Source organism: Sturnus vulgaris, chromosome W (genome assembly GCF_052056855.1).
Source record: "Sturnus vulgaris isolate bStuVul1 chromosome W, bStuVul1.hap1, whole genome shotgun sequence".
Classification (NCBI taxonomy): Eukaryota; Metazoa; Chordata; class Aves; order Passeriformes; family Sturnidae; genus Sturnus; species Sturnus vulgaris.
Window position 1 is genome coordinate 555,441 of NC_142282.1, and position 25,894 is coordinate 581,334.

A 25,894-nucleotide genomic window follows, 5' to 3' on the forward strand; every position below is an offset into this window, starting at 1 on the left:
CCCTCCTGAGGCTCCTTTTCTCCAGGCTGAGCCCTTCAGGAATTCTCCAGCCCCTCCACGTGGCTCCTGTCCCCGGGATTTGAGGTTTGGCCCTGGTGACACAATCCAGGTGCCATCAGCCTTATGCCAGCCTCTCCCTTCTCTGGCTGTAATTTTATTTGTGGGATGCTGCACTTGCTGGTGCCTCTGATCCTGGCTGGGATTCTCCCTCTCCTGCTGTGTGGCAAACAGAGCTGCAGGAAGAGCCTGCAAGTTCCCAGCAGGTTGTGCTGCTCAGCTCCAGCTGCTGGAGCCTTCCTTGGACTCTCCTGCTCCTGAAATCAGGGAGTGAGGAGCTCCTGGCCAGCATCCCCTCTTTGGAGCCTCCCACAACTTTGGATCTGCTCCTTTTCTCACAGTGAGGAATTCCAAGTTGCTTTTCCCATTGCAAATATTTACCCTGAGCATCCTCTCCAAAGCTCCTTTTTTTTTTTTTTTTTTTGCAACTGGCTTGGAAAATCCCAGTGTCCAGCAGCAAGAATTCAGGATGTGGCAGCTCTGGGCCTGGGATCCTTCTCCTGCTGTTCCAGCCCTTTGCCACCACCTGCCTGTGAGCACAGCCCTTCCAGGGGCTGCTGAGCCAGGAGGTGACATAAAAGTGACATAAAAATAGTGCTCAGACCTTAAAAGCAGCTGTGGAGCATTTACCCCAGAGAAGAAATAGATATAAAACACGCAGGGAATTTTATTTCCCTTTGCATCCGTGCTTCTTAAAGCCAAAAAAAAAAAGAGGGAGCTGGCCTTTAAGCCTTCAATTAATTGAACAAAGATTTCAAAATTGTTCAATTGGTTTCATTAGGAAGTGTATAATAGAATAATAAAGTAAAACAAATGATATAAAGCAGACCCACTAATTAGCTCTACATGATTGATACAGCTTTGGACGAGGCATTTGATCTCAAACAAAATGCAGTTCCTTGTTAAGAGGATTTTTAATTGATGTGCAGAGAGGTATTAGATGATGTTGGAAAATAATTACTCCAAAGCTACTCATGCATTTGGCTGAACATAACAAATGAAGTTTGGGCTCTGGATCTGGCGGAGTGGACACGTGCTAATTAATAATGAGAGGAACAAGCATCTTCCAGGGGCTTTAACCCAGTGTTTACCAGGAGATTGCGTTGCAATTATGCTCCATAATGAGCTTGTCATCCCAGAGAAATCCACATTACTCACATGTCAGTGGCGACTGGGAGTGGCACAGCCCAGCTCTGGTTCTGCTCCTCCCAGGAATGGGGGAACAGCCCTGAAGCAGCCTGCAAATGGTGCACAGGGACATTTGGGTTCCCTTCACCCCAAAAATCTGAGATTTAGGCTCCTGCAGCTGGGCTGGGGAGCCTTGGAGAGGGAGATGCAGGATCAGGCTCTGGGGTGACCACTCTGCCATTTCCAGTGGGGATAACAAACCTGCCAAGGAGCTGCACATCCAACCTGTGGATTCCCCACTCCTGGAAGCCCCAGACTGGGCTGGCAGCACCCTGGGATAATGGGAAGTGTCCCTGCTCTGCTTTAAGGTCCCTCCAGCACAAACCATGGGATGTTTATTCCACAATCCCTGGGGATGGCTCCTCCTCACCCCCAGCAGCAGGAGCAGATCCTTTCATCCCTGCAAACTCAGGCCTGAATCCTCTGGGTCCTGCTGGCCCTTAGAAACCAAAGAAACTCTTCAAACTTCGCTGCTTTACGGGAAAACTCCCTTTTGATTTGGAATGAACACCACCAGACTTAATCCCAAAAATCCCTTTTGGATTTTGGGTTTTCTGGATTTGCCACCCCGGGAAAAGGGATTATCTAAAGCGAGAGGAGCTCCTGCCTGCAAACATTCCCGATTCACTGACTGGCCAAGTGTCACTCCTTTGTCATGTGCCACATTCCCTGCAGCTCCAGCACACAACTCGTCGGATTTTTCGCCCCAACTCTCACTTTTTCCTCCTTCAAAGCAATGCCTGTGACACTTCCCCGCCATGGCTTTATATTTGTACTGAAATGTGTGTTTGGTGGGTGAGAGTGCGGCGTGGTTTGAACAGTTGTCAGAAGTTTTATTTTTGGAAGAACACACAGAAGATTTGGTGAGCTAATTAAGAGTTTGTGAAGTTTCCTGAAGAAATGAGAAAGGCCCAAACCTGCTCCAAAGCGAGTTTTTCCACTCTATTCCTCGTTTGCCACCTCCTCCTCCTCCTCTAGTTTATAAATCTGTTAATTAATGGTGTTTATTCTCCTGCTGGCCCCGCCTGAGCCATGGCTTGGTGATTATATGATTAGGCAGCGATGATAACGCATGTGGGAAAAGGTATTTATTGTGTGTGTGGGCTCCCCATCGCTATGGAAACAGGCAAATATTTGCAGACCTCCACTCCTGATTAATACCTCCCCTATTATATAAAGTCTGGATGAGGAGAATTCCCGGTGACAGTTTCCCTACGTGTGTAGCAGGCTCATCAAACTCCGGTAATTTAAGGCTTTAAATTTCCCCACCAGCCATTTCATCAGCGACACAAGTGCTGCGAATTATTTTTAAACCTCTTGCTTCCCATCTCGGGGAGAGAGAGAGAGGAGTGTTATTACAAGCAGGTTTCTCCCTGGAGGGAAGGAGGGAGGCAGCTACAGTGACAGTGAGAGTGTGGGATCACCCCTGCAATGGGAAATGACGATGGCAGGATTCCGTGGACACCGCGACTCCTGTGACGAGCGGGGACAGTGGCACGGGGGAGGGACGGTGCACGGTCCAACTTCCTGGGGGGATGAAACCTTTTTCCACCTGGAATTCCCTAGTGCAAGAAAACCTTCAGGAGAATCTGCCCGACGTGGCCTTGCAGCTCGTGACACAGTGCTGGGAGCTCCAGGTTTCCGGGAAGGATTCCTTGGGACGGCTCGGAGCAGGCAGAAAGAATTCTGCAGGAAGTGAGAGGAGCCTCTCCCGCTCATCTGCAGGGCCTTGGGGCATCTCTGGCAACATCTGCAGGCACCTCGGGCAAAATCCTCTCCCTGCTGAATGGAGAATTCGCTGTGACCTCCAAAGGGCCACGACTCTGTCCCCGTGGCACCCCAAGCCCAGGCCTGGGGAGGGAAGAGCTTTGCCCTGCCCTGTCACTCTTGCTCCAGGAATTCTCTTCTCAGTCCAGTTGGGTTTCACAAGTCCCTGCTTTAATGGCTGTGCCCAAGGTGCTGAGCCAGGCTTAAATCCGTGTTTACAACCCCAGCAAACAGAGGTTCCAGCTGCTGCCAGCCTGTGCTGGGGTGCCAATCCCAGGTGCCATCCCACGGGGTGTGGAGCAGGTGCCTACCTGGATGTGCTTTGCATGCCCCTCTCCCTATGGAGAATTTGGGAACTGAGTCATGGAGGTGATGGCCGAGACCGAGTTCTTGAGAAGACCCAAAAGATTTTGTGAAAAATGCTGAAATAATATCATCAAGTCACGGAATCACAGAGTGTCCTGAGCTGCAAGAGAACTTTTTCCAGCTGAAACGCTTCTGGGAGCCTGGGATTGGTATTTCGAGTGCCAAAAGGATCAGTTCTACCTGGTGCTCCCCCCAGAATTTGGGCACATGGATGCTGGCTCTGGTTCCCTCCACCAAGGAACCTCCAATTCTTCATTCCCTCCTCTGAGGAGCCCCATGACTGCCTGGCAATTTGTCACAATGACAGAGGTGGGCTCCTGCACGGGAAATGTTTAAATCAAGCAGCAATTAATGCATTGTGAAGCACTTGAGGTAATTGTGTAATGAGCCCCGCATTACCTGGAGTAGGAACACATTTCCCAGCGAACCCAGCAGGGAAACAATGTGGGTGATTTTGGGGTGTGAAATGTTCTTGTGCCAGGGCACCGTGAGCCCAAATCCTGCAGAAATGCCATCCTGCCTGAGCTGTGTGACCAGAGCCCAGCGCTGCTCCCAAATATCCGAGCTGAGCCTGCTCCATCCTCCTGGACTTTTGTTATTTCCCAAAAAATCAGCTTGGGGAAATCCTGCCAGCCCAGCAGTGCCCCAGGGAGAGGGGGAAATCAGCCCCTGCTGCCTGTGCAGGAGTTTCCCACTGCCCCTCTCTGGAATCCTGCTTTTCCAGGAGCTGGCAGGGACAGGCAGCAAAGCTCCTGCCCCAGGGACCCCAAAAACTCCCCCGTGTGGGAAACTCCTCCCATCATCTTCCTCACTCCCAAAGAATTGCCCTGGACCCTCCCAGCAGCAAACACCCTCTGTGGGAAGGCAAAGCCTGACTCAATGCTTTTTAGTTTGTAAGGAAAAAGATTTCTTTTTGAAAAACTGAGCTGGGGGAAGGTGTCCCTGCCTGAGGCTTGCAATGAGATGAATTTCCAGGTCCCTGCCAGGGATTTGCTGATTTTCCAGCTCCTCTTTGGTTTTCCCAGGAATCAGCCCAGCTCTGGGACTTTGAGAAGAAAGAATCCCTGGGACATCACATTTGTGTTTTTCATGATGCTCCCAGAGCTGCTGAGCAAGGCAAGTCCCCCCTGTGCTGGCACCTTTACCTTTCAAAGATGCTGATCCCATTTTCTCCTTCTCAGCTGCCCGCTCCCGGAGTTTATTCAATTCCTGGTGCTGCACAATAAAAATCAATAAAAAGCATTTATTATAAAGTACCAGAGATTCAAATAACTGGCAGAGCAAGGATGCACACTTCACACAAAATGTGATTTATGCTCTGCAGAGGGGAAAACATCCAGTAAGCAGAAAAGGAACTTTTATTGTCTTGCCAATGAATCGCTGTCCCGCTTTAGCCACACTTAACAGACAGCAAAATGTTATTTAATAACATTCATTTAGCAGTTTATTATCCATAGCACCGAGGTAAATAACGAGCTAGCAGGGACTTTAATCAGGTCAGTGCAGTGGCTGCCTCAGTTTCCAAGGTTCCACTCATTTCCCAAAGCCCGGGGCAGCTGGGGCAGAGTTCCAGGGATGGGTGGCACTCGCAGCACCCTGGCACAGTGGAAGGTGCCCCTGCCACCTTCCTTTGTGTGACAAAACATTCCAGGATGCTCTCACAGCATTCCCTGGGGATAGGCAGCTTCATTTTCCATGGGGAGCTCAGATCCTCACCCACAGCCAGTCCTGTGCACTTCCCAAAGTGTTCCCATTGTCCCCAGGCTGTGTCCCCAGGGACCATTCCATGGATCCCTGCTGCCTTTCCCAGCCAGGCTGTGTCCCCAGGATGTTCCTGGAATTCCAGGCTGGAGTTTCTCAGGAGGAGAAGCTGTTGCTGGAACCCTGCAATTCCTCAGAATGTTTTTGCCCCATGGAGCCAGCCCTTTTCAAGGCTGTAAATATATAAATATGCCTTGGCTCCTCCTGGCTGCTGCTCCTTCAACATTTATGAGCCCTTATGAATATGCAAATGGCAGCTAATGGCTGCAGACTGGTGCTGAGTTCATTCATATTTCATAGCAGGATGGGAGCAGAGCCACGCCCATCAATTTTGGACAAACACGGCCCTTTCATTAATTAATCATTCATTAAAATAAGGCAGCACTCTGGATTTGGTGTTTCACAGAAAAAGGGGTTTTTGGGAAAAGTTTCCTGGGAATTTTCCTCCTTGGGAATCTTCCAGGATGAGCAGAGTGGGAGATGGGCTCACAAAATTCTGCCTGTCTTGTTCCCAAGGATTTGCTGCCTTTGGAATTCCAAAGGGTTTCAATTTGAAACTCCTGAAAATCCCTTTTTTTTTTTTTTGTGGGGATTTTGGTGCCCAGAGCACAGCCAGTGCTGTCATTTATCCCAGGGCTGGGCAGTAAGAACCTGTTCAAAGTCTCCAGATCCCATCAAAAACCCTCTGGTTTATGGCTCTCTGTGGAAAGGGAAAGCTTTTGATGAGGTGCATGAGCAGTGACCTCATAAATTGCAAAAAAAAAAAAAAAGAAAATGTAAACATGGATTGGAAAAAAGCTTTTGGAAACCTAACTTTAATAACAATTTAAACTGCCTTAAATATTTATGTGCCTGGTCTCAGCACAGCTTGTAATTAGAGAAGATGATTTCTCTTTTTGTGCATTTTTGGTGCATTTTGAGGCTGTGCTGCCACCAGGTTCTGACATTCCAATCTCAGCAGAGTTAAAAAATGAAATAAAAAAAGGATAATTTCTTTTTTTTTTCCCCCCACCTTAATAGAAAGATAAAGCAGTGCCATCATTGCTGCGTTTGCAGTACAATCTCAGGGTTTAGCAATGTTGATAATCTTCTTTTGATGCTAATTAATTACAAGTAATCATAAAAACAAATGAAAAGCACTATAGTTGCAGCAGGGTTGATTTTTTTTTTTTTTTTATGCTTATGAAATAATGCATCTTTATGCATTTGTTTATTTGCCATGGAAAAAAAAATGTAATCTATATTCATAGGCAAAGAGCCTCAGCACGTGGGGCTGCACAGCACTCCCAGCTCCAGCTGCTTTTCCCTTTTTCCCAAAAGTGCAAATCCCAAAGTCCATCATCCCTGCAAGGATGGATGTTTGTCCACAGCGTTGGGAATAGGGATTTTAAAGGAAATTCTATTTGTTTGGAGCTAAAAAACTCATCCAGGACGACTCCACATCAATCGCAGGGACTCCTAAAATAAAGGGGGGGGAAAAGGGACCTGGTGCTGCCTCCTTCAGCCCAGCCTTGTGTTGGCCATGAAATCTCCCTGTCTTGGGGTTTTGGGGATGGAAAAGCCTCATTTGCCATCCGGGATTTGTGGAATGAGAATTCTCTGGAATTCTCGGAGATGTCGCTGCCCATCTCCTCCTGCCTGGGAAATCAATTCTTGTCGGGGTGGCTGCAGCTGCTCCTTGGGATCCTCTGGGATCTTTTTTTGGGGAGGAAGGAGCAGAGCCAGCTCACAAAACTTCCTCGTGGCCTGGCCAGGGCTGGGGGGGGGCTGAGTCACAGACAACTCATTATCCTCATTATCGCCACTTTGTGTAATGACCTAATTGCTGGAAGGGGGCCCCCAATTCCCTGGCAGCTTCCAGGAGTGAGAAACAGAAGCTTTAATGGGACTGGGGTGAAAACGACTCCAACAGGGCCGGAGGCCTCTCCCCAGAGCTTTAAACTTCGTCATTTCCCCTGTGCCAGCACAGCGGGGTCTGGTGGGCTCCGAGCCGGGCAGTGCCCTCTGTGTGCCCATTGAGTGCCCACTGTGCCCTCTGTGTGTGCCCTGTGTGTGCCCTCTGAGTGCCCTGTGTGTGCCCTCTGAGTGCCCTGTGTGCCCTGTGTGTGCCCTGTGTGTGCCCTGTGTGTGCCCTGTGTGTGCCCTGTGTGTGCCCTGTGTGCCCTGTGTGTGCCCTGTGTGTGCCCTGTGTGTGCCCTCTGAGTGCCCTGTGTGTGCCCTCTGAGTGCCCTGTGTGCCCTGTGTGTGCCCTGTGTGTGCCCTGTGTGTGCCCTCTGTGTGCCCTGTGTGTGCCCTGTGTGTGCCCTGTGTGTGTGCCCTCTGTGTGCCCTGTGTGTGCCCTGTGTGTGCCCTGTGTGTGCCCTGTGTGCCCTGTGTGTGCCCTGTGTGTGCCCTCTGTGTGCCCTGTGTGTGCCCTGTGTGTGCCCTGTGTGTGTGCCCTCTGTGTGCCCTGTGTGTGCCCTCTGTGTGCCCTGTGTGTGCCCTGTGTGCCCTGTGTGTGTGCCCTGTGTGTGCCCTGTGTGTGCCCTCTGTGTGCCCTGTGTGTGCCCTGTGTGCCCTGTGTGTGCCCTGTGTGTGCCCTCTGTGTGCCCTGTGTGTGCCCTGTGTGTGCCCTGTGTGTGTGCCCTCTGTGTGTGCCCTGTGTGTGCCCTCTGTGTGCCCTGTGTGTGCCCTGTGTGTGCCCTGTGTGTGCCCTCTGTGTGTGCCCACTGTGCCCTCTGTGTGCCCTGTGTGCCCTCTGTGTGCCCTGTGTGCCCTCTGTGTGTGCCCTCTGTGTGTGCCCTGTGTGTGCCCTGTGTGTACCCTGTGTGTGCCCTGTGTGCCCTCTGTGTGTGCCCTCTGTGTGCCCTGTGTGTGCCCTGTGTGTGCCCTCTGTGTGCCCTGTGTGTGCCCTCTGTGTGTGCCCTGTGTGTGCCCTCTGTGTGCCCTGTGTGTGCCCTGTGTGCCCTGTGTGTGCCCTCTGTGTGCCCTGTGTGTGCCCTGTGTGTGCCCTGTGTGCCCTCTGTGTGCCCTGTGTGTGCCCTGTGTGCCCTGTGTGTGCCCTGTGTGCCCTCTGTGTGTGCCCTCTGTGTGCCCTGTGTGTGCCCTGTGTGTGCCCTCTGTGTGTGCCCTGTGTGTGCCCTCTGTGTGCCCTGTGTGTGCCCTGTGTGCCCTCTGTGTGTGCCCTGTGTGTGCCCTGTGTGTGTGCCCTCTGTGTGCCCTGTGTGTGCCCTGTGTGTGCCCTGTGTGCCCTGTGTGTGCCCTGTGTGTGCCCTGTGTGCCCTGTGTGCCCTGTGTGTGCCCTGTGTGTGCCCTCTGTGTGCCCTGTGTGCCCTGTGTGTGCCCTGTGTGTGCCCTCTGTGTGCCCACTGTGTGCCCTCTGTGTGCCCTGTGTGCCCTCTGTGTGCCCTGTGTGCCCTCTGTGTGTGCCCTCTGTGTGCCCTGTGTGCCCTCTGTGTGTGCCCTGTGTGCCCTGTGTGTGCCCTCTGTGTGCCCTGTGTGCCCTCTGTGTGTGCCCTGTGTGCCCTCTGTGTGCCCTGTGTGCCCTCTGTGTGCCCTGTGTGTGCCCTGTGTGTGCCCTCTGTGTGTGCCCTGTGTGTGCCCTGTGTGTGCCCTCTGTGTGCCCTGTGTGTGCCCTGTGTGCCCTGTGTGTGCCCTGTGTGCCCTGTGTGTGTGCCCTGTGTGTGCCCTGTGTGCCCTCTGTGTGCCCTGTGTGCCCTGTGTGTGCCCTGTGTGTGCCCCCTGTGCCCCCTGTGCCCCCCTGTGCCCCCTGTGCCCCCTGTGCCCCCTGTGCCCTCTGTGCCCCCTGTGCCCCCTGTCCCCCCTGTGCCCCCTGTGCCCCCTGTGCCCCCTGTGCCCCCTGCCAGCCGCAGGGCTCTCGGCAGGGCTGGGCTCGGCTCCGGTTCGGATCTGCAGCGAGAGCAGAGGTGCTGAAGCTCCTCAGCACGTTTTTGTTAATCAAATGCTACGGAATTAACACGAGCTACAATAATTGCCTTGTTAGATGGAAATGAAGCCCTGCTCCCAGACACGGAATCTGGAGTGTGACTCACTGTTCCAACCACATTTAGATTGTTGTCAGTACAATTAGGATTTGGAATTTACAAGTGGAGAAGGGGGGGGGTTTATTTTATTTAATCAATCGCTATAGCAACGACAAAATTCAACAGGAGACGTTCCCCGTGCCACGTCCAGGGGGTTGGATTTGTTCCCCCCACACCCCCGGGGAAAAACAAACTCCCAAACTTTGAGAAAAGTAGATTTTTCAGAGCTTACCCCGCTGAGGGATTCCAGGCCAGCTCCTTCTTCCCTTTGGAATCCACAAGTTCCCATCTCAGAATTCCTGTCTTGGCACTTTCCCTGGGAATGGGGGAATCTTTCTCTGCAAGGGAAAAATGAACAATTTCTTTATTTAAGCTCTGATGAACTCTTCATACGGAGCAAAGAACAAAAGAACTGATTTTCCAGGAATGCTTTCCTTAACCCAACCAATCCGGAGTGATGCCAAAGCTCTGTGCTGCCATTTCCAGCTGTGGAACACAAATCCCAATATCCCTGAAAACGCTCATGTGAGGAATGCAGGGATTCTGCTTCCCTCTCTGCCTCTGTCTTTACAAGGTGCTGCCTTTTCAGGAGCTTTTCCCGGATTTTCTCCTTCCAGAAAAATCTCTCCAAAGGGCTGAATTCCCTTCCTTGTGAGTGCCCGAGGGGAGGCAAGCTCCAGCTTTTTTGCTCCGGGGGGGGGGGAAATTCCATCCAGAATAAAATGGATGGCTTTGAACCTTCAGGTAAATATTATGGGATGCACACAAAGGTGGTGATGAAGTCCTGACACCCTACACGGGGCAGGAATATTCCTGGAGCTGGGAGCTGCACCTGGCCCCATTAATAACCCCCTTCAGGTTGCTTTTGTGCTGACCCTGAGCTTCCAGGTGTAAGGAAGCAGGCACATGTGGCAGCCAGATGTCCTGCACCTCCTGAAATATTAATCAGGAGATGTGCCTCGTTATTAGAGCCCCAGTCTTGCACGTCGGCTGTGACAGATGGAAAAAAAAAAAAAAAAAAAAAAAAAACAACGGGGAAATGTATTTAACATTCCTGCTCGTTCCTTAAAAAATAATTATCTGATTAAATGTGCCAAATGTGATTTTCATTTTTCCGTCGTCCTCGTCGTCCTGGTAGGAGTGGAGTTCAATCGGCAGCGAGGCAGTGCTGAGCTCTGACAGGAATCACAAAAGGAGCAGCTCAGGCAGGCAGCTTAAACTCGGACTGAGCACTTAGGCCAGGCTTAGGCACTGACAGCCAGGGCTTTGGACTCATAACATGCAAATGACACCGGAGGAGCCTTGGCGCTGGGCTGGGATTGTCAGGGATCAGCAGGATTCCCTGGGATTGTCAGGGATCTCCAGGATTCTCTGGGATTCTCTGAGATCTCCATCCTGAAAAAGGTGCTGGGATTCCCTGGGATCTCCAGGATTCTCTGGGATTTTCAAGGATCTGCAGCCCAAAAAAGTGCTGGGATTGTCAGGGATCTCCAGGATTCTCTGGGATCTCCAGGATTTTCTCTGGGATCTCCAGGATTTTCTCTGGGATTTCCAGGGATTTCTGAGAGCTGCTCCCACTGAAGCCCCTGGAGCTCAAGAAACTCCTGCTTGGAGGTTTTTAATTCCTGCTCCCCCAGAGCTGTGTTAGAATAAGGCCCGGCTTTAATTGCAGTGTGAGGAGGGGTAAAAGGTATGATTTCCAAAAGGACACAATACTCGGGATATTTATGGCCCCATTTAGTGCCTTGCTTTGCTTTAAAGAGGTGGGGATTTACATGTGTTAAGTGCTCCTACAAATCTCCTTTACCCTTTCCTGGAAAAGGCCAACACAATAATAATTGTTAAATTTATGTGTCAAGACGTCTGTACTGTAGAGTTCCCCACAATTCCTGCCTCTGCTTCCTTTCCCTGAATTGTCTCCATCGGAATTCCAGGGATCCAACCGAGCTGCTGCCCGTGCTAGCCAGAAATTTGGGAAATTTTTATGCTTAAATTTAAATAAAATGTAATGACATGATCACAATTTACTCATAGAATCCTTTGGAATCACAGAATTGAGGTTGGAATAGAGCAAGCTAAAGTTAATAAAATGTAATGACATGATCACAATTTACTCATAGAATCTTTGGAATCACAGAACTAAGGTTGGAATAGACCAAGCTAAAGTTAATAAAATGTAATGACATGATCACAATTTACTCATAGAATCTTTGGAATCACAGATCTGAGGTTTGAAGAGATCCAGGACCACGGCACATCCACAGGGTTGTTCAATGCCTCCAGTGCCTTTTCCAGGGTGGAGTTTTTCCTAAAACCCAAGCAGGAGCATGCAGGCAATCAGGGGAGCATCCTTTGCCGTGCAGCCGGAGCCGGAGGGTGCAGGAAATGTCAGAGGCGCTAATCAGGTGTTAATTACTGTTTGTTTCTCCTCTCCCGAAGCCCTGCAGTTCGTGTGGCTGCAAAAGGCTCTCGGTGTTTGTGTGCTGCAGCCCTGGAGAAAGCGTTTTTTCCCAAGGCCCTGCTAGGCAGGCAGATCTTCGGCAGAACGGTGTGTTCCCAGCGAGGCGTGTGAGGCTGAGATTTATCACAGTTTGCTTTTTTAGAGCCTCCCGTTTTCCTCAGCCTCTGCTGCGTGCGCTGCTATTCCGAGCTCTGCCTCCCCTGCTGGGCTCGGCTCGGTTCACCTACCTGTGGATTTGGGATGAGGGGTCACAGTCCCGGCAGGAATGTGGCAGGAATTCCAATTCCTTGGCAAGGAATTCCTTCCCAAAATCCCACCTAACCCGACGGGCAAACCATTCCCTGTGTCCTCCATCCCTCTGCAGCCCCTTCGGCACCTGAGCTCTCCCTGAACCTTTCCTGGACCCTGGGACCTCCCCCCCTAACCTGGATCTCCACTTCCAGCTCCAGAGAAAATCCCAAAGTACAAATCCCAGCTCCTGGTGCCAGATTATTTCATCCTGCCCTAATCTGGATCTCCAGTTCCAGCTCCAGACAAAGTCCCAAGGTACAAATCCAACTTTAAATCCCAGCTCCTGGTGCCAGATGATTTTGGTTCGCTTTTCCCACACACTCAGGATCATTCCCAGCTCGTGTTGTGCAGCTGTTCGCCCCCAAAAATCCTTTCCTGAGCATCCCCCATTCCCTTCCCTCTCTCCTCATTGCTCTGCCCTAAAATTTCAGTCAGAATTTTGAATTTAGTTCCAGTCAGAGCAGCAAACCCACGGAACAGAGGAGTTAAGAGTTAAAGGCAAGATCATTGCAGGGTTGTTGGAATTGTCTTGATGACAATTTCCAGGTTAGGACTGAGACCCTGCAAAAGTTCAAGCTGTGCAGGAATGGCTGCTCAGGGGGGACAAATCCACAACCGTAGGGATCTGAGGGACTCCCCAGGCTCCTCTGAGTTTATCCATGGCCTTGTCTCCTGTCCTGTCCTGTCCTGTCTTTTTTGCCTGTTTATCTCCAATCTGTCTATTTAGACTCTCCCTAAACAAGATGGGAATATCTCAGTGCCTGTTTGTAAGACTATTCCTCATCCATCTGTTATTTACATCATTCGTTTTCCTGAGGTGTCTCCAACAAATCCTGGCTGGGTGCTCTGGATGTGTTATTAATAAAACAGCTGTAAAAATATTAACTCTAGGGTCTAATTGTCACTCGTGCCTGGGAGCCAAATCCCTCCTGAACGGATGCTGGGCCCTGGAATGTGGCTGCTCTCCAGAGCCACCCCTGCTCTGTGCTCTGCTCCTGCAGGGATCAGCAGGGACCTTTCCACTGGGCCAGCCTGGCTCTGGGCACTGCCACTGCCCTGTGGTGCCAGGAATGCCACGTGTGCCGTGGTCGAGTTCTCCAAAGCAAGATCATTCTGAGGAAAATCCCGGGATTGAAGCCACCCACAGGTTCTCTCTGTTCTTTATTGCAGTTCATGGCCCTGCTGATTGCTCCTCCTTTGGAAGGGCACCCAGCTCTTGCAGGGACACTTCCCAGAGGAATGTGCTCACTGGGTTTGCTATGAAAACTTCACTTTTGGGGATCTGTGTCTATCCAAGCTCCTGAAGGGAAAGGACACCGGGAATTGGGCTCAGTCCAGGAGCCATGGCTGTGCTTTACCCTGAGCCCTGCTCTGCTGGGAGCTGGAGGCTGAGGATGAGTGTTTGTGGCATTTTTGATGTTTCCATGGGGATTGCTATAGAAACAACTCTGCTACCCCTTCATTTATTAATTTACTTTGTTAGGGAACCAAAGGTAAACCACAGCTCCAAAGAAACAATGGCTTGAAAGAGAATTTTGCCGGCTCCTCCATCCTCATTTCGCAGCACAAGGCCTTGAGTTTGTGTTTAAAGGACAACATTTGCAGCTAATTTAATGCAGTCAAAGGAATGAGATTCCACAAGGTTTCCTTTGAGACTGGAAAACAACAGCTGATCTGTGTCATAACACATTACAGCGAGCTGTGCTTGGTGATTCTGCCGTGGAGCGTCCTGAGCTCCTCAGCCCAGGCTGCTGCAAGGGAGCTGCCATGGCCAGGGACACCTTTTTGGACACCTAAAACCTGAAGGTTTTGAGCTTTCTGTGCTTTTTGATCCTCTGGAGAACACTGCTTTTCACCTGAGGCCTTGGAGAAATCTTCTCAATTTGAGGGATGTAATTAAAATCGTGGTTATTTTGTAATCCTGCCTCTAAGTGAAGACACGAAACCAGTAATGAAGTGGTGCACTAATTAAAAACCACCCACCAGTGATACACACCTTCACCTGCCCGGCCCCAAATCACCTGGGATGGGCAGGGACACAAAGGAAAGGCAGAGCACGGGGTGCTTTTGGTTTTGCACATCCCTGGCATCAGTGGAAGTGCTGCTGATGTAACCCAATACCCAGAGTGCCATAAAGGACCCCGAAGGGTCCTCACATCACTTCGTTTTTGTGGTGGGGATGTAAAAGCATCAAAAAAGCCACCCTGACATTTGAGAGAGTTTTCAAGCCCACCCTGGGCTCCAGCTCCTTCCCAAGGTCTCAGCCCTCAGTGATTGTTGTGTCTCTGTAGCTCAGCTTGTTTTCCTCCTGTTCTTTTCTTTCATGTAGGAGTTTTGTTGATGTGCTTTTTTAAACAACAAAGAGATATTTTCCTCTTTTTATGAGAGATCCCCTGCCTTAGCAGCATGAAAATGTGCCACGGTTTGGGTGGGGAGGTGCCATGGGCAGAATCCATCCCAGGTTTCTCCCAACCCTGTCCTGGAGCTGTGCATTCAGGAAAAAGCAGGGAATGTGTCTTTGGGATGGGATTAATGTCACTGTGCCCTCAGCAAAAACTGCTTTTCCCTGTGGAACAGCCCAGGGGACAAACAAGGTGAGCTGGGAGCAGCTGCAGTGCTGGCCTGGATTCTGCTCCATCCCAGCAGCTCAGGCTGGAATTGGGGCTGGCATTGTCTCCCAAGGGAGATAAAAACTGGCTAAAATCCCCCAGAATTGTCCTGGAGGCTGCAGAGGGACTGGGACTGGTGCAGGAATGGCCAGCACATCTCCATATGGCAGCCAGCTTCTCCTGGCAGCCCCAAATCGAGTTAGGCTGAGGAGCTGGAATTACATTTCACTGTTATTTTTAATATTTGAAATGGAGCTTAGATTGCAGGCCTGGTGCTGCTCCAGGGGGACAAGTATCCATGGATAATTTCTCTGCTTCAGAGGGACCAGGAGAAATGGCAGGAGGAAAAAAAAAATAAAAAACCATATTCCAGAAAGGATTGCTTGGATCTTACATGGGAATGCTTGGAATCCAGGGGAGCACATTTGGAGAGGGAGGCATTCACTGCATCCTGTGGAAAGGAAAGATTCCTGTGCAAATGCAAGGGAAATCCAAATGTCCCAGTGCAGAACCCACCCTCACTGGGCAGGGATTTATCATGGAATGGACCCCAAAGGCCAGGCTGGCTCCTCTCTGGACAAGCTTGTCCCCATTCCACAGTGGTGGAAAAAAACAAAAAAAAACCAAAACCAAACAAACCCCGTGCAAAGCTGGCATCCAGGCACAGCCTCTCTGACACAAAGAACCCAAATGATCCTTTGCAAACCTGGCTCCTTGTCTCCAGAAAGGATCTGCAGCTTTTACAGATGAACAGACATTTCCTGCCCTACTTTAAATTGGGGCAGATTTCCAAAAATGTTTGGGTATGAGAAGCCAGGGGGTCCTTGGGAAGTGGTGACACCTGTGACAAGGAGCAGCCTGTCTGAGAGTGTGTTCTCAGGAGAGAAAAGGCACTTCCTGAGGCGTGATCCCAGATCCTCAGAGGTATTTTGGGACCTCTGAAGCCAAGAGCTTGCCCAGAGCTGTGGAATTCTGGAATGTTTTAGGCTGGGAGGGATTTTAAGGATCAGCTCCTTCCATCCCACGAGGTTGCTCCAAACCCTGATGTCCAACCTGGCCTTGGACAGGGCCAGGGATCCAGAGGTCTCCCCACCCTCCCAGGCAGGAATTCCTTCCCAAAATCCCCTCTAACCCTCCCTTTTTCCTTACAGCTCTTCCCTGCCATCCCCAGCCTCCTTTAGCCCCAGAAATCCTAAAAAACCTCCCTCTGCTCTCAGTGCTTGAATATTTTCCATTTGACAACGGCCTGGACAGACTCTTGCTCTGAGGGAAGGTTTATGAAAAGTGGTCACAGCCCAAGCCCAGTTAGGGATTCCCCAATGAATGATGGAATTCAGGGGAAATGAGGGATTTCAAGCAGCCCAGTGCCCGTTTTACAGCACTCATCAAGTGGCACAGAGGGCACTGGTGGCTCTCTGGGGCCAGCTCAGTGTCCCCTGCTGGGGCTGCCGTGGCAGCAGCTCCAGCACAGCCTGCAGCTGCAGCAGGAATTGCACAGGATGCTGTGTCACACATGAGTGACTCCCGGGCAGCCCAAGTGACAGATGCATTTCCTCGACTCCAGGCCAGGCTCCAGCACAAACCACTCTTCATTTATCAATAATTGGGCCTTAATTTCATTTGGCAGTGCTGGAGCAGCATGCTCAGCTTCCTCTCCAATAGACTCCTGCTAATTAGGCTGGCTTTGGGCATCAATCTCTTGATTTGAGCCTCTAATAATCAACCCAGATCCTGCTTTTTCCACAGGACGTGGTGGCTTTATCCATAACTCATTATTAGCCCATAATGGAATGGGAATGGGAATTGTTCTATTATTGATGGCTGGGAGAGGCAGGAGCAGGGATCACACTCTGCCTGTTCACAATGTCTTGATGCCTTTGGCACCCCTCTGCAATAAGAAATGTCATTTTCCATCAGGCCTCGGGCACCAAAAAGGGCATTTTGGTTCACCTGCAGTCCATTTGGCAGGGAGAAGTTTGGATGTGGCTTGGCCAGAGAGGCTGTGACTCCCTGGCAGTGTCCCAGGCCAGGGTTTGGGACAATGTTTGGGACAGGAAAATGTCCCTGCCATGGGAACAGGAGGAGCTGTAAGGTTCTCTGTGAACGAGCAGCTTCCTTCATTTCCCAGGTAATGATGGCAAAGTGGAAAATCCACAAGGAATTCTTGGATATCCTTTTTTTCCCCCCCCTCTCTCTCCCAGCCCACAGAACAGAACCTGGCACCCAGAGGTGACATCCTGAGGGCTCTGCTCCCACTGGCAGCTTTAGGGAACGTTCAGCCCCAGTGGTGTTTTTGCTCCTCTCCTCAGGGCTGATTGCTGTGCCCAGATGAGCTCTCTGAGTTTGCAGCACAATCCAATCCGTGGCATAATTGAAGAGCATGAGGAATAAAATCCCTGCTTGTTTCACCCCAGTAACTCCACCAAATTCAGCAGAGACAGCTCCATATGGTCCTGCCCGAGTGTGCTGTGCCAGAATCAATGAAATCTCCCAGCTCTTGGTGCCTGGTTATTATTAAAGATCTGTCCCAGCAATTCATTGGGATTGGAAGAGATTGCAGCTCCTGAAAAAATGATGGATAGTGCTGCTGTGCAGCTGGGAGAGGGATGGAAAAATCTGAGCTGAGCAGCACCAAGCCCACGTGTTCCCTCCACTTCTGGAAAATTCCAAACCCACTGATTCCCAGCAAGAAAGCAGCAGGATTTAAAGGATTATTCCTTATTTATTCCTCCCAAATAAGCTGCTCTCCCACCCCAGAGGGTGAGAAATCTGCTGTTGCAGCCCTGGAATCCGGGGTTTAGGCACCCAAGGAAGGCAAGCCCAGGCCCACCTCAGCTCAGCACGTGGATTCCAAATCCAATTCCTGATTATTTGAAGATGTCCAACTCCTTCTGGTGTCCTTTGCCCTGGGCTGCAGCCCTGCCACTTAAAAAAGATTTGTTCTGAGGCTTTCAGTGGCCTTTAACATTTCTTTGGGCCTATAAACAAATTTTATTGTTTTATTGGAGTCAGGAAAATTGCTGCATCCATCTTGGAATGTGGAGTATTATCCCATTAAAGACAAGTAGCTGATTAATAAATTTTTTTAAAAATAAAGCTTTAAAAACACTCTTGTGGAGTATCAAGTTGCAAAGCTTGCTTTGATTGTGGGATTTTTTACTTTCTTGTTTGCTCACCTTCAACTAAAAGTTGAAGTTTAAAAGTGGGAGATGTGTGCTGCAGAGGGAGGGGGGGGAATTGCTGGAAAAATCACAGGATTGATTTCTGAGGTTGGGAAATCACCTGCACCCCAAAAATGCCCCCAACTCCTGAGTGTTGTGCCAGCACTGGGGGGAGCTGAGGCAGAGCTGTCCTGCCCTGGCCCAGGGAAATGTTCCTCCAAAGAATTCCTGCAGCAAAGCAGCAATTTCCCAGCCCTGTGCCACTCTTCCATCCCAGCAGAGTTTCCCTGCAGAGCAGGGCAGGCTTGGAGCACATCCCAGAGCCCTCATTCCCCGGCCCCTTCCCTCTCATCGATCCTTTCCTCATTCCCAGACTTTTCTGGGTGGTTACCATGGCAATGCCTTGCCTCAATAGGGTCCTTGTGAACTTGTTTACCATCCCAATTATAACATTTTCCAATCCAGGCTCGTTCTGACAGCTCTGTGTCTCCCATCTGTGCCTGATCCCGGCAGCTCTTCCACAACAATCCCCACGCCCAGCCCAGAACTTCTCACCTGCAGGAATTGGGGCTCCAAGTCCACAATTCCCAATCAACAGAGGAAATTGGGAAGAGCAGTTTTTCCTTTGGTTTTGTGGGATGGAGGATGGAGGGAGCAGCCTTAGCTGGGTGGGGATGGCTGTGCATTAGATGCCTCAGGAGCTGTGGGATGTAGGATTTTTTGGAGAACCTAAAAATGGAACTTTTTTCCCCCTCTGCAGGACCTGAGTGTGGATATTGTGGAACCAAGGAAGGGTTCAAGGAATATGTGGTGTGTTGTCCACTGCTTCAACACCAACATTCCCTCAGGAAAACCTGCAATTTTATCAGGAAATACAAGAAACCAGAGGATTTCACACACCTGCCAATGGAGAGATTGGAATGCATCCCTTCATCCTGCACTGACATCCAGGGGGGGAAGCTGCAGCCAAGGAATTTCAGGCTGGAGATAAGCAGGCCTGGGACAAAGTTCCAACTGGGATGAGAGTGCAGCCACTGGAAGCTCCAAGTCCCCAAATGAAAACCTTCTGGAAGTTTCCTCTGGCAGGATGGGGCCGGGGGCAGCTTTTGTGGGGTGGAGATGAAGTTCAAGCTGATAAAGGTCCCTTGTCTGTGGATCTGGAAAAGAAAAGTGCACTTAAAAAAAGAAAAAAAAAAAAAAAAAAGGAAATCTGTGCAGTGCTGGCCTCTGCCAAGGCGTGACTCAACCCCAACAGGCACAGATTCCTCCCAGCCCCGAGTTTTCCAAATAACTCCGTGTTCTCAATGGCTTCATTATGAGCCTCTGAAAGAGCATTGTGGGATGGGGCTGGGATGGAGAGCTCCCTGTGCTTCCTTTTCCCCTCCTGGGAACGCTGCTTCCACAGGCTTTTCCTGAGCTTACAAAAAAAAATATTTAAAAAAATCCAAAGGGCTTTGGCAGATAAGTGGGAATGGGAACGGTGCAGATGGTCAGGAGAAGTTCCTGAGGCACCAGGGAAAAACAATATTGCTGAGAAGGAGCAAAACAAACAAAACACAACAGGAATTCCCAGTCCCTCAAAGAAAACATTGGAGTCTTCCCCAAGGATCCCAGAGCTGCCTGAACACGGGGCCTGTTCTTTGGATGAGGGCTGGACACGAGGAGCCCAGAATTCCAGAGTCAGTTCAGTTGGAAAAGAGCTCCAAGAGCATCTTGGAGTCCATCCCACCTTGTCCCCAGCCACATCTTGGACACTGCCAACCTCCCTGGGCACCCCTTCCATGGGGCAATCGTTTCCATCCTGAATAATTCCCTGCCCAGGGAAGGGGGGGATTCCCCTCTGCACTGCCCTAGTCTGGAATGCACCATGGATTTATTGTCTCAGCACAAACAGCACGGGAGATCTGACACTCAACAGCCTTCCAAAGCACCATTCCCTCTTCTTTTTGATTTCCCTCATCTCATTTTCATCCCAATCCTCTTTCTCTCATTCCAATTTGCAATCCTGGACCAGCAACCAAGAGACATCAGCAGCAAAAGGCACTGGGAACCTACTGAGCATGGAAAGAGCCCAGCAAGAGCTCTGGAGTCACAGATCTCCATCCCATCCCCATTTCCATTCCAATTCCCATCCCCATCCCATTCCATTCCCATCCCATTCCCATTCCCATTCCCATTCCAGCACTGCCTGCCAGGATCTTTGGGCTGGACTTTGTTTTTTAATCCCACTAAGCTGGGAACATTTTTCATTCCTGGAAAAAGGAGAGCACAGAAGGGTTGTTTGAAAATTGAAAAAGGGATGGGTTTGGATTCTCTGCAGGGCCATGGATGTGGGCACCCTCATCCTTCAGCCACCTGGAGCTCCCAGCCCCAGAAACCCCCGTGGATATAAATTAGATTTATTGCAGCCCGTGCCATGGGTGGTAAGGGGAGCAGGAATCACAGCTGGGGTTTGTGGATACTGGGATGGAGTCTCCTTCCTGTGGAGATCTCATCCCATAAAACATCTCCTCCCAGTGAACCATCACTGCCAGCCCTCTCCAGCTCTGCCTCTTCCTCCTTGCCCCTTTAATCCTTGCTGATTTTCAAACATCTTTCCCACTCCCAAACTCCTCAGGAGAAGGTGATTTGCTAAAATTTGATATTCCACTTCCTGTGTCATTCCCTCCTTTGGATGGTTTGTGATGATGGAAGGAAGGAGGAATTGTCAGCGCTTGATCCGGGTCACTTTTAATGGGAATTGCACGGGGAAAATCTGCAAAGCTGCGGCTCCAATGGCTGCTGTAATTAAACAGGAAGGGAGGTGCTGCCAGTGCCAGCTCTCCATCTGCAGCACAAACACTTCCCAAAACGACAAAAGCGAAGTCTGGGAGGAGCAGCTCCCCACATCCACGTGAAAATCGTGTGCAAGGCAGTGGGAATGAGCGGGGCAGTGACCCCAGTGCCTGCCCCTCCTGCATTTCCCCGCTCCGAAATGCTTTTGTTCGCTCCCGGGAGCTGCTTCTCTTCAAGGGACAAGCAACAATCGCCGATGTTGAGCTGCCGGGAATCGAATCCCGGAGCTCTGGGGGGACGTGTGTGCCATCTCTGTCCCCATCCTCCAGCCTTCCTCCTTCTCGTTTCTGCAGCTCCTCCCCACCCTGAAGGCAGCAAAGGCTGTGTGTGCAGCAACTATTCCATGAGTGGAAACTAGGGGGAAGAGTTACACCGGCATGGGAGCTGCCGGGAAAAGGCTGCCGACAGCAGCGTCCCCCTCTTACCTCGTGCTTCTTCTGCAAGTCACAACTTTGTGAGGCTGTGAATTCCCCAACCCTGCGGGCTCCTCCTTTTTTTCCTGAGTCTCTCCTCAGCGCCCGGGGAAGCGGGGAGGGGAGGGAATTGCATCTTAGGGAAGGAATCACCTTGTCCCGGCAATTCCTGTGACTTTGGAATGGCTCTGGAAGGGAAGCAAAGCCCTTTGCAGCTTTGCCGCTGGATCCTTCCCTTCCCTCCACGGTGCCCATCCCCAGTTTGTACAACCTTAGGAAAACAGGGGGAGCAGAACGGAATTCAGACACCCCTGGGAGAGGCTGCCCCGGCTGCAGGGGAGTGAAATCCTCGGGGAAAACAGGAGATTTGGAGCTGCCTGTGAGGCTTCCTCCTCCTCCTCCTCTTCCTCCTCCTCCTCCTCCCCCCGGGTGTGATGCAGAGCTCCTTGCCTTGGTAGACACTTCTCCCGCTCATTCCAAGCAGAAGGGAGCCATGGCGACTTGGCAGGAGCTGCAAATCCGCCTTTGGAGCATGAATCAGCCCCGTCATTTGTGAGGCAAGGAACATTTTGGGAGGATTTATGGCATAGCACGCTCCCATCGGATCTGCTGTCACAGATCTGCCTGCTAAAGGCTCCAGATAAAAGGGATGCAGTTTACAGCCCTGGAAAATTGGAATGAATTCCCTGCTGGGAGCACACGGTGAGGATTCGCAGGCATCCTGCCCGAGATGTTGCCCAGGATCAGGAGGGATGGAAAAGCAGCTCCAAGGGGATGGGGATGGACCTGGCCCTGACAGGGAGCATCCAGACAGGGAAAAAAAAAAAAAAAAAAAATTTGGAATAGTTTGATGTGAGCTTTCTATCCTGCTTTTCCATCCAGGAGCTGGGAGCTGTCATGAAAATCTTTTCCCTGCTATTTATTTTTCCTTGTTTGAAGTTAATATTTCATGATGCTCACAGGTTTCTGCTGTCCAGAATTGCAGTATAAACCCAACTGAGGCAGGCAAAAGCTGAATTCAGGGATATTCCCATCCCACAATGAACCTCCTGATGTCCAAGTGATGAAATCCCATTTTGTAGCATCCCAAAATTCAAGAGTTGCACTTAAAACTGCTGGGAAATTCAACTTTTAGGAAAGGCTGATGGGCTCCTGACTTTCTTCCAGGATATTCCAGGAACTTCAAGCTCCAAAAGCAAAGGAAAAAAAATCTCTCAAGTTTGAAACGAGTTAATACATTACTTAGGAAAAAAATAAATTAAGAAGCTTGAACAAAAAAAGATAATTTTGTAGAATGAAACTGAGTAAATTTGCACCAAAAAATTAAGGAGCTTGCCACAGAATTAAGAAGTTTGCTGCAAAAGCCTTGTGAGAATGTTTCTCAGGGAGGAGCTGCACAAAAGCAGCTCCCTGAACATGTTTTGCCTTTCCCAAAGCTGTTCCCTAAATGTCACTTTTATCGCCTTCTCTCCCAGCCTTTATGACCATATGTGTTTTTATGATATTCACAACATGCTTGTGCCACACAAGATGCAAATGCAATTTCCTGCTGGAACAGCTCAATATGCACAGTAACAAGTGAGGGACACAAAAGAATGAGGAGAGGTTTTTCCAGGGCTGGGAATTCCTGCCCAAAACTGGGGGTCTGAAATGTCCCTCAGCATTTCCTTCCTCCTGGAATCACAAATGGCAGGATGGCTGAGCTGGAAACACCTCCAGGATTACAGGGTGCAAGTTGTGACTTCCTTGGACACCTCCAAAAATCTTTTCCCTGGGCAAATTGCTCTTTCTGGTGTCCTGTCACAATTTGTGCCCTGGATTGTCACCTTGTCCTGTTCATTCCAGAGCAGGTAAGAAATGGTAAATTCCAAATTGGGATTGATAATCCTGCCTAGCAGCTCAGGAAATATAAAACATCAGAGAGGGAATCTTAAAAACCATCCCAAAATAGGAAAGAGGTAGGGAAATCCCATTTCCTGAGGAATTTGAAAACCCACTGGGACTGATTTTTCCAGTGCAGCAGTTTGGGTTATTCCTAGGAAAAAATGGGAAAAAGAAATTGTTGTCCTTAAAATATTCATCCCTGGGCTCCCAGCCTGACACGTGTAGTGGTTTGGAGGGAAATTCCTCCAGGCTCCAGCTTTTGGCCTGGGTTGGAAGAACTCATGGAATTATAAATTTCCATGAATTATTTACAAATTTCTCGTGTATGACACTGCAAGACAATTCCCACCCTGTGCTGTGTTCCACCTTCTGGGCTTGTGGAGTCAATCCTGCTGGATCCCAGGTGGGGCTGCCTCCATCTGTGAATTTGGGATGAGCATTCCTGCAAATGGGAAAATCCCAAAAATCCCATCACTTCCTGCAGGAGCAGCTGATGGAGTCACTCATGGAAAAGAGGAGCTCCCACTGATCCTCTTTTCCCTGGAAAAAATCAAATCCTGAATTTTCCAGTGGGATTTCCAGGGGGGCTGCTGCTGGGATTTGGGATGATCCTGGTGAGGATCCAGCCTGGGATCAGTGGGATTTCCAGGGATTTGGGATGATCCTGGTGAGGATCCAGCCTGGGATCAGTGGGATTTCCAGGGATTTGGGATGATCCCAGAGTGGATCCACCCTGGGATCAGTGGGATCATGAAGCTGGGAAAGCCCTTTTGGACTCCAACCCCAGCCTAATATTGGGAATTGGAAACGGGAATTTCATTGAAAATATCAATAAAATCCTGACTGAAGCCCAGGGAATTAATGGAATTTGAGTGAAATAATCCAGGATCCCACAGGGATGTGTCCAGACAAGGAGGGAGCCCCTGTGGGGGGAATTTGGGAGCTGCTCCCTGCCCTGGGCTGAGCTGCAGGAGAATCCCCCCCTGCACGTTTGGGATTTCTCCCACTGTCTCCTTGTCCTCATTGAGGAGTTTTTGTGGAAGTGCCCAACAAGAGGATTAAGGGCAGAATTCCCTTGGAAATCCCAAGGGAATGATTTTGATCTCATTGATCACAGCATTAATTCCCCCTGATGTCTGCTGGGAAATTCCTGAGCAAATCACACCTAATTCCAAATTGGACTGAAAGGCACCTCCCAATTTTTTTTATTATTTTTTTTTTTTACCTCCCAGCTCGGATGGAGCCCAAAAAAAAAACCCAAAAAAAAAAAAAACCAAACCAGCAAGACCAAAGGATTGGGGATGGGTCTCTTCTCATCTGGGCTGAATCAAGGAGATTTTTTTTCTGGATTTCATCCCAGGGTTCCTCATCCAGGTGCTCCCCTTTGACCCCAAGCTGTGAAAACCTCTGAAGGTTTCAGGTTCCTTGTGTTTGGAAAACTCCAATAAAAGGTGCTTTATTGATTCTAATTAAATCTTTTTTTTTTTTTTTTTTTTTTCTGAAGTTAACTTTAATTTAGGGCTGACATTTACCTGCTGCTGGAGGAGGGGGAATTCCAAGTGGACAATTCATTGTAATTTGGGGGAAAAACATCCTTGAAATGGCAGAAAAGTGCATATTTAACATTTGCAGTAATTAAGTGATTTTAATTTAATAATAAATCCCTCTTGTCTCTATTTCCCCTCGTCCTTCACTCCTGACCTGGCACAGGGATTGAACTGCACTAATTTCAGTGTAAATAAACTTGATTTCCTTTTTCCACCTTTAGAATTTCACTTTTTCTCAGCAATTCCTTCATTTGGAGGTTTGGGGTTTTTTTTTTTCCTGTAATAAGTTTTTCCTTCCATCCCACAAACCAAATCCAGACTATCCTGCACCTGGTCTGGGAGGGAATTCCTCTGCAGCACCATCTGGAATGGTTTTTATGGAAACACAAAGAAAATTCTGCCATAACCCCCCTGGCTGCCCTCAGACATCCTCAAACTTTTCTCTAAAGCTGCTTTTGTAGGGTTTTTTCCCCTTGGAAGTTTATGGGAAGGAAAAGGGGAAAGGGAAAAATGGAAAGGAAAGGAAAGGAAAGGAAAGGAAAGGAAAGGAAAGGAAAGGAAAGGAAAGGAAAGGAAAGGAAAGGAAAGGAAAGGAAAGGAAAGGAAAGGAAAGGAAAGGAAAGGAAAGGAAAGGAAAGGAAAGGAAAGGAAAGGAAAGGAAAGGAAAGGAAAGGAAAGGAAAGGAAAGGAAAGGAAAGGGAAAGGATTTTGGGGTTTTATTTCCCCCTGTGTTATTAAATCCTGCCTTTTGTGTGAATATAACTCAGAACAAAAATGTTTTGCTCCCATTTGAAAACATTCTTTCCAGGTTTCCTTTTGGAATCACATCCAGTGCCATGGGATTTCTTCATCTGCAGCCTCCTGCTCTGAATTTCCAGACAGGACAAGAGAGCTACGAGCAGAAATATTTGTGTTTACAATGTTGACAGGAGGAGGTGAAAACACAAAATATTTGGGCTGAAACATGCGTGCCTTGCAGTGGAAACCTGCTTCCCACATTTCCTGCTGTCCCTGGGAGTTTTTGATGGAAAAAGCCACAAGGAGGAACCCCAGTAAGGGCTGGAGCTGGGAGTGTCCATCCATTCCCTGCTTTGATTTAGCTTTGCTGGACTAAGCACATTATTAATTGAGTTTCTTTTATTTACACTTCCATTGCCCACAATATCTGCTAATTGAATTTTGGGAACCCGGTAATTAAAAAAAATCCAAGGAGCAATCAAGGGGAGCGTTTGTAAATAACGTTTATGTCACAGAAGGGACATCCATCACCAGGATTAAATAATTCCACGTCATATTTGAACTCCTTCATTTTAACTTATTCCTTCCTGAGCATTTACAGTCACTGCTGACTTTGTTTGTCTCCTCCTGTCCTGGAGAAGCTTTGGGAATTTGGGGTTGGAATCTCGGTGTCCTGGGATATTTTGGTGTTATCTCCAGGGAGAGTCCCAGGTATTCCAGGCACTGGGATTTTTTTCCAGGATATTCCCAGGGAATTCTGAGAGCCTCTCCAAGGACACACAGAGCCTTTCCTT

General features: G+C 49.5%; 1 long non-coding RNA gene across 2 annotated transcripts in view; it reads right to left on the bottom strand.

Moving 5' to 3' along the window:
• LOC148220006 (uncharacterized) overlaps positions 1-21,313 on the bottom strand; it is a 50,576-nt gene extending 29,263 nt beyond the window's left edge. For both annotated transcript variants that reach the window (XR_015798964.1, XR_015798963.1), the window contains exons 1-4: positions 20,944-21,313; positions 18,584-18,840; positions 9,394-9,499; positions 4,524-4,593 (exon numbers count right to left, since the gene is read on the bottom strand). This is a non-coding gene — a long non-coding RNA (uncharacterized LOC148220006). The remainder of the gene's footprint in view (positions 1-4,523; positions 4,594-9,393; positions 9,500-18,583; positions 18,841-20,943) is intronic.
• Between the last annotated feature and the right edge of the window lie 4,581 nt (positions 21,314-25,894).